Here is a 9,134-nt window from a genome sequence, read left to right as displayed (position 1 = left end):
GAGGGCATAGATCAAAATTTGTCATTATGGCTAAGTGACAAGGTATCAACTTGTCAATGCCTATGGATTGTAGGCTAGGGTTTAGTTGGAAGTAGAGGGCAAGTAGATCTCGAAGGTTTCAGCCGAAAAGTACTCGACGATTATGAAAACTAGGGTTTGTAAACAATGATTCGATGATCTCTGCGTCCCTCGACTCCCCCTTATATAGGAGGCGGAGCCGAGGGATTCGTGCTGTACAAGTTACAAAGTCCGGGAAGGTTTCTAACTCATCCCGTAAGATTACAAATAAGACTTTCTATTACAACTCTAGCTTTCCTTAATAACATCTTGGGCTTCCGAATCTCCTTATTCTTCGGGTAACGGGCCTTCAGTAAACCCCGGGTACTATCTTCGGCAGGCCCATTTGGGATGCCTATGTCAGTAGCCCCCGAGATTTTGCTTGAATCGTAGGGTCAAGGAAAATCTCTACTGTTTATTTTTATTCGACAGCTTCGACTTTTTCTATATTTCTTCCCATAAACATCTATATTGTACAGGGATGATGGTAGTTGGGGCTAGTTCATCTGACGGATCCGGTACTAGTTAACTGCTCTAGTGGCAATCCGCAAAAACCTACTTCAAGATCACGTCCCTGGACATGACCTCGGGATACTGGTGTAAACTTCGACAGGTGCCGCTTAAGGTCTTACCATTCTGTCGAGTCCCAGTAAAATTTATCGGGTACCTAACGCGTCCGTTAGGATTTTTCTTCGTATCTGTTGATACGGATAAAAGTAGCAGAGCGCAGTCTTCGGCGATGCCACGCCCAGCAGAACGGATCTGGGGTCTTACCTTCGCAAATTTGCGGCATTCAGAAATTGATCGCAACTTCGGCGTTCTGAGAATATATTGTCGAGTGCTTTTTCGGCTGTTGGAATGGCACATTTTATTGAGTCAAAAATGACTTATATTGCCCTCCCGATGGGAGTGTATGTATATATACTTTTTTTGCTCTTCTATCTTTCTTTTTCTCTTTCTTTCTTTCTTTTTTATAATTTCATCGGGCACGCGAGCAGCGTTCCCGATGGGAGTAGCCCCAGAGGCTACAGCCAAGGACTTGTACTTGGGTGTAGGCTCCACGCCTTATGCCACTATATCTTCTTTTATCTCCCAAAGTTTTATAATTTCTCGGGTGCGCGAACAGCGCTCCCGATGTGAGTAGCCCCCGAGGCTATGATCAAATATTTGTATTTGGTCATAGGCTCACGCCATTTCTATCTTGTCATTCTGGATCTTTTCCTTTTTTCCAAAGTAGCCCCCGAGCATTTGATCAAAAACTTGTATTTGATCAAAGGCTCAGCATTATTTTTCCGTGTCGCCTTTTAAGAAGCTATGCAGTCGAATTTTTCCTTCTGCCAAGGTGACGTTATTGCTGACGATAGCCACGATTGCTAGTCAGAAATTTGCAACAAGTCTTTTCTCGCTGCCATGCGGGCCCAATTGATCCACTATCTTGACACGTCGTGCAAGTGGGGGACACACGTCCTCCGCTTTTTCTGGCGCACGCACCGTAACTCCCCCAACGTTGAATTACTTTTTTACCCTTGTTGCCACGTGGCTATCATCTGTCACACATTTTCCTCATCCAACGGTTCGTCGTTTCACCGCACCCCTATATAAGATCGTCTTCTTCCTCCTTGAGCACTTCCGCTCGCGCCGTCCTCCTTCTCTCATCTGCAAATTTCCTCCTACGACCCACAACCTCCTGAACTCCTCACCTCCAAACTGCAAACCCTGCGCCATTGTTGATGCCACCGCGTCGATTGACAAGGCACAGCACGCCGGAATCCTCCATGGCCGCCGTGGATCTTGGGGCGGCGGAGTGGGAAAGATCGAAAATTTCCACTCAAGACATCAACATGCTGAAGAAGCTGGGGATCAGCAAGAAACCCAAGGCATTGTGCTTCCCCAGTGAGGAGAGCTACCCAACCCCTCCAATGGGCTACCGGGTAAGTTTTGTCGATCACCTCATCCGCGGTCTGTCCGCCCCCATTCATCCTTTTCTCCGTGGACTGCTTTTTATCTACGGTCTGCAACTCCACCACCTCACGCCAAACTCCATTCTTCACATCTCCATTTTCATCACTCTTTGCGAGGCCTTCCTTGGCGTCCAGCCTAACTGGGCGCTATGGAAGCGCATTTTCTTCTGCCGCTGTAATGGCTCGCCCAATGTCGCCTATAATATAGGCGGCGTTGTAATTTATGTTCGGCCCACTATTGACTACTTCGACGTCAAGCTTCCTGACTCAGTTCAAGGATGGCGCAAGAAGTGGTTGTACATTCAGGAGGAGAACCATGGATGTGCGGAGGACAACATCCCTCCTTTTGATGGCGCTGAGAAAATCTTTCGCCGCCGCTCCTGGGACGCGGAGGCCACCGAAGAAGAAAGGGCGTCGACAGAAAACTTGATGGCTCGTATCCACGAGTTGCAAAATACTCGCGGCAAAGAGTTATCGGGTGTCCAAATCACTGCATACTTTCTTAGGACTAGAGTGCAGCCGCTTCAGGCTCGCAAATATCCTCTCTGGAAATATGCCGGCGACAAGGACGTAGATTGGCTGTCGGTGAATTTGGAGGTCAAGGATTTAGAAAGACTTGTCAGAAAAATTTCATCTCTCAGCAAAAAAGATGCTGTCCCTTCTTCTTGCCGTGTGACACCATTCAGCGCCGCCAATCCACTTCCCAAGGTAATCTTTGTATATTGTCTTGTTGTTGCTTTGCTATCTTTTTTGTAATTTCTTTTCTGACATCTCTCCCTGTTTTATTTTGGACAGAATCATCCAGACCTTGTCTCGCTTCCTCCTCTTCCTGAAGGTGGAGAAGTCAAAGAAAGGGCCATTGTCACTGATGACAATCAAGAAGCTCCGTCTTTTGTGAATGAACCCGTGGATTCTCGAAAATCTGCGGGATCTTCCGAAGGCACTGCGTCGGCAATATCTCCTCCTCCCGCTGTTTCTCCAAAAGGCAAAAGGAAGAGGAATGACGTCGAAGATTCCGGCACTTCCAAAGCTGAAGAAGTTGATCCTTCACGTCAGAAGGCAACTTATGATCCATATCTCGCATCCCTCGTCAGCTCGTAAGTCACCTTGACTTCCCCTTATTTCTTTAGTCGAAGTTTTTTTTTTGTCTCATCTTGCTTTTTATGCTGTCGATCTTTAATCGCAGTGATGATGAGGAAGAAGTACCAACTCGTGACGTGGCTCCTCGGACGAGCGCGTCACACACTTTACTTGCTTCGGAGACGCCAATTGAAGGAAAAGAATCCTCGCCTCCTCAACAAAACGTCGTCACCACCACTCCTCCTTCAAGCCCCCTTGCTCCTTCACCAAAAAGGAAAGGGTTGAAACTGTCATCGAGCCTGCCCCTCAATTGGGTAGCTCTTCTCATTCGCTCTTAGATGATGTAAGTTTTTGACTTTCCTGCTGGTATCTATATTTCCTTTGTTTACTTCTTTTTGTGCCTTCATATTTTTCTCGTACCGATATTTTCTTTCTCTGTTCTTCTTTGACAGCCCATGATCAAAGAGCTTGTTCGCATTGGATCCCAATTCATTGGGTACCGTGAATATGCCAAATAGGATCGAAGGTAACAACTTTTTTGCTGTCATTGTTTCTAATCTTCTTGCTCCTATTTTTGTCGCAATTTTGACTGTTCTTTTCTATTTTGGCAGAGAAACTTGCAGAGGCCAACAGGCTTGCCGACACTCTTGCTCAGAAATTGGAGCAAAGTGAAACAGCTCGCAAGAAAGCCGAACTTGATGCTAGCCAAGCAAAAGTAGAGGCTGATGAGGCCAAAGCAAAAGCTGCTAGTGTCGACGAACTGCAGAAGAAACTTGATGATGCTGAAGCTGCTTTAAACGAGCACAAAGCCGCACAGGACACCCGTGAAAAGGGAATCCTCTAGCGCTTGAACACACAAAATCGTCGCTTCCTCGGTAACTTTGTTGATCCCTTCTATTTTTCTTAAGACTTGCTTTCTTTTGTTTTTACTTGCTGTCGACTAACATATAATTTCTATGGCAGGTCAAACAAGCCAAGATTTTGACCTTGAGAATCCCACCAATGATCCTCTGCTTGACGCACTGTCTTATCTGGAGTTTCATGGCCAAGAAATTCGCGAAGGCGTGGTGAATGCTGACGCAGGATTGTCGAAGTTGTTCCCCTACTTCTTCCCGAAGAAAGAGGAACCTAAGACTTTCCTTGCCCTTGCCAAGGACTTCAATCCACCAGAGGATCTTGGACTGAAGATGCACCAGGAGAACATGAAGGTTGCTGTTGAGAACACTATTGCCTTGGTCGCTGACAGTCAACAAACTGTTGACTGGATGAAGGTAGGCGACACCGAGCAGATAGAACAATCAAAATGGAGGTCGTTGATCAAGGCAGCCAAGCCCAACACGAAGAAAATCCTGGCCTATCTCGGGATCAAGCCATGTTCAACTCCTAGCTCATCAAGGCCGGAGGTCTAGTTGAATGCCTTTGCTTTTTCTTTCCTTTGCTTTCTCTATTTCTTTTGCTGTTGTCGCCATTTTAGCCTTGGCAACAATTACCCTGTTAGTCCCTTTGGAGAACTTCTTTTGTAATGTCCGTGTAAACTTTCTAGAAATCAATGAAATTCCTCTTGGTACTATCATTGATCCTGGGACTTTCTTTTCTAGTTAATATTTGATAATTATTCGACCAACCCTTGCTCTGCCGATGCTTCACCTGCGTCTTCCTTCTCGAAGAAAATACTAGTCGATGATAATCCTCTCGAAGGTTCTTCAAGCAAACATTTGTCGGAAGATTTGCAAGAACTTCGACAACAACTTCAATCCATGAAGAAACAAACTCTGGCAATGATGGAACAATCTCGGAAAGCGTCTGAACAAGAAAAACTTGCTCTCCAACAAACCAAAGAGGCTATGGCTGCCAAGGATACTGCTGTATTGGAAGCAAAGGGAGCCACTACCCGAGAAAATAGCATGCTCGAGCTAATGTTGGAAGCTAGCACAGATATGTTAGGTATGTTTTTCCAACCTCACAATGCCTCCTCTTTATTTTGATGTGCCCCCCTTCAAATTTCTTGCCTTGTCGCTTAATAGGCTCGGTTCTTGATGCTGCCGCCGAAGATCGAAGAGTAAACGAGAGAACAAATCTTCTTGTCAATCTTTCCCTTAACCATGGCTGTTTATTCTGGGCCACCCCTGAACGAACCCAGCAAATTGTCAGGTTCCAAGATCGTGCTTGCCAAGTGCGTGAATTTCTCAATTTTTGCACGACAACATTAACCCTTGTTTACAAGACTTTGTTTCCTCGAAATGAGGTTCCCAAAACTCTTCCTGAATTGCTGGAGATATTCAGAGATGCTCCCCGCATTCATAATTTTGTACGAGCTCAATTGACTGCTGGAGCAAGGTTCGCCATGATTATGATAAATATTTGTCATCCAAAATTAGACCTGACGAAGATTGTTGCTGATTGCCTAGCCAAGAAATCGCGGCGAAAAAATGATATTGACACAATCAACGAGATGGTAACTCCTGTGGCCGAGTCGATGATAGATGAGCTTCTTCGGATGGACTCAGAATTCTTCATCAAGGGGTCCTATGCTGAACATAAAACAACCAGAGGCTTGTCCATAGATAGTATTTTAGGCTTTAACTGATTTGTACCATATTGCAAAACCTTGTGTCTCTATCTTTTTTGATTTCTTTTTTATTTCCGAAGAAATTTGTTGTATATTGCAAAGTGCTCTATATTGTTGGAGCCCCCGAGCCTTCTGGCTAGAGTTTGTACTGTTTTTTCCATCTCGAAGATTTTTCCTTCTGTTGTAATAAGACATCTTTGTTTTTTCATTGATGGATTGCAAGCCCTCGAGTATCTTAGTGTCGAAGTTCTATATTTTTGTTGCAAGGTTCTTGGACCAAAGCAATAAGATTTTTGATGTGTACACTATATTTATAATTGTTAGCTTCCGATTTTTATATTTGGCGAGGTATTAGTGTACCAAGGCGAAATATTTCGGTAAGTCTAGTTTGTCTATATTGTACGTATTTTGAGACTTGAAGGCGTTGAGCCCCCGAGCGTGTCGAAGAATAAGAAGTATATCTCCACTATCTTTATTATATTGTAGCACCGCGAGCCCGCCTCATTAAAAACCTTTCCGGCCCCACTCGGTGCCCCGAAAAGGAAAAGAGTGCGTCTGAAAACTCGCGGGCGTTTCCGTACATTGTATTTTTACAGAGAAGGACTATATTTCAGCTCTAGGCGTAGAACCGCCTGAGCTGCGCCACGTTCCAGGGGTTTTTCTCGGGAGCCCCTGTCTTCTTGTCCTTGATCCTGTATGCGCCTCCGTCGATGACTTCCGTGACAACGTAAGGCCCCAACCATGGTGATTCGAGCTTCTCAGTACTTTTTTGATTTAACCGCAAGACCAAATCCCCAACTTGAAAAGATCTTGGCCTTAACCGTCGACTGTGGTAGTTTTTGAGGTCTTGCTGGTATTTGGTGACTCATGAAAGTACTTCATCTCGAGCTTCGTCGAGTGCGTCCATATCATCCTCCCGAGCTTTTTGTGATGTTTCTTCGTCATACTCTGTTACTCTTGGAGAATCATGCTCTATTTCAATTGGTAGTACTACTTCGGCTCCGTGGACGAGAAAAAACGGAGTTTCTTGTGTCGCCGTATTTGGTGTTGTTCGGATGCTCCACAAAACACTTGGCAATTCCTCTGGCCAAGTATGTCGAGCTTTTTCAAGCGGTCCTAGCAGACGCTTTTTGAGGCCGTTGCAGATGATTCCATTGGCTTTCTCGACTTGTCCGTTAGTTTGCGGGTGCCCAACTGACGCAAAGTGCAATTTAATGCCTACTTCTGCACAGTATTCCTTGAATTCCTTGGATGTGAAGTTTGAACCATTATCTGTGACAATGCTATGAGGCACTCCAAACTGAAAAACCAGGCCTTTCACAAACTTTATTGCCGATACTGCATCTGGTGAATTTATTGGCTTCGCTTCTACCCACTTGGTGAATTTGTCGACAGCGACCAGCAAGTACTCATACCCTCCTGGCGAAGCTTTGTGCAACTTGCCCACCATATCAAGTCCCCATTGGGCAAAGGGCCACGACAATGGTATTGGTGTTAATTCCGCCGCTGGAGAGTGAGGTTTTGCGGCAAATCTTTGACACGCATCGCAAGTTCTTACTATTTCCTTGGCATCCTCGATTGTTGTCAACCAATAGAATCCTGCCCGAAAAACTTTGGCTGCAATAGCTCGACTACTTGCGTGGTGGCCACATATTCCTTCGTGTACATCCTTCAAAATTATTCTTCCTTCCTCGGGTGTGACACACCTTTGCATAACGCCTGAAATACTTCGCTTGTATAACTCCCCCTTGATCACTGTGAAAGCTTTGGATCATCGAATAATTCGTCTGGCCTCAACTGGATCGTCGGGTATTTCTTTCCTGAGGATATATGATATATACGCTTGCATCCAAGGAACTTCTACCATCATCACAAGTTCTTGGTCCTTTTCATCCTCCGTAGTTTCTTTGAGGGGCGCCGAAGTTTTTCCTTCCTTTGCTTTTTTCTGCACCTTTTTCGGCTTCGTGGATCTCTCCTCTATTTCTTCCCAAAACACTCCTGGCGGGATTGGGAGGCACTGCGATCCGATGTTTGCGAGAACGTCGGCTTCATCATTGCTCAATCTACTGATGTGATTTACCTCACACCCATCAAACAGCTTCTCAAGCTCATTGTACACCTCCTTGTATGCCATCATGCTATCATTGACTGCGTCACATTGGTTCATAACTTGCTGAGCCACCAATTGTGAGTCGCCAAAGATTTTTAATCGAGTTGCACCGCAAGCTTTCACCATCTTCATCCCGTGTATGAGGGCTTCATATTCTGCTTCATTGTTGGATGCGTTAGGGAACGTCATCCGAAGGACGTATTTCAATTTGTCGCCTTCAGGTGATATAAGCACTACTCCTGCGCCAGCTCCTTCTGCTCTCTTGGACCCATCGAAGTTCATGGTCCAAGTTCTCGACAAATCTGGGGGTCCCGTGTTTTGTAGCTCCATCCACTCTGCAATGAAATCTGGCAGAACTTGCGACTTGATTGCCTTTCTTTTTTCATACGTGATGTCCCGAGGGGAAAGTTCTATTCCCCAAAGGGAGACACGCCCTGTAGCTTCTGGATTGTTCAGTATATTTGAAAGAGGTGCTTCGTTGACTACTATTATCGGATGTGCCGAAAAATAGTGGCGCAACTTCCTTGCCGTTGCAATTACTCCATATGCTAGTTTCTGGTACTGCGGGTACCGCTGTTTGGAAGGCGATAAAACTTCGCTGATGAAATATACTGGCCTTTGCACTCCATGGAGTTTTCCTTCTTCTTCTCTTTCAATGACTAGCACCGTGCTAACCACTTGGGGCGTGGCTGCAATATACAGTAGGAGAGGTTCTTTTTCCTTCGGCGCTACCAAGATTGGTGGTGTCGAGATTGTGCGCTTCAAATCCTCGAAAGCTCTGTCGGCCTCTTCGTTCCACTGGAATTTCTCTCCTTGCTTTATCAGAGCGTAAAATGGTAACGCTTTTTCTCCCAGCCTGGCGACGAATCTGCTCAAAGCTGCGACTCACCCAGTTAGCTGCTGTATTTCTTTCAACTTTGTTGGCTTCTTCATTGTTACAATAGCCTGTATTTTGTCGGGATTTGCTTCAATCCCTCTTGCTGAAACTAGAAACCCCAGAAGTTCTCCTGCTGGAACGCCAAAAGAACACTTCGTCGGGTTCAGCTTGAGGCAAAATTTGTCGAGGTTGTCAAAGGTTTCCTTGAGATCCTCGATCAACGTTGCCCCCTTTTTTGACATTATGACGACATCGTCGATGTATACTTGCACATTTTTCCCAATCTGTGTCGCCAAACACTTCTGCATCATCTTCTGATATGTTGCTCCCGCGTTTTTCAGACCAAAGGGCATTGTTCTGTAGCAAAACACGCCATAAGGTGTAATGAACGCTGTCTTTACTTCATCTTCTTCTTTCAATCTGATCTGGTTGTAACCAGAATATGCGTCCAGGAAGGAAAGACGTTCACATCTAGCCGTG

The sequence above is a fragment of the Lolium perenne genome, chromosome 2, assembly GCF_019359855.2.
Source record: "Lolium perenne isolate Kyuss_39 chromosome 2, Kyuss_2.0, whole genome shotgun sequence".
Lineage (NCBI taxonomy): Eukaryota > Viridiplantae > Streptophyta > Magnoliopsida > Poales > Poaceae > Lolium > Lolium perenne.
This window is presented reverse-complemented; position numbering follows the sequence as displayed.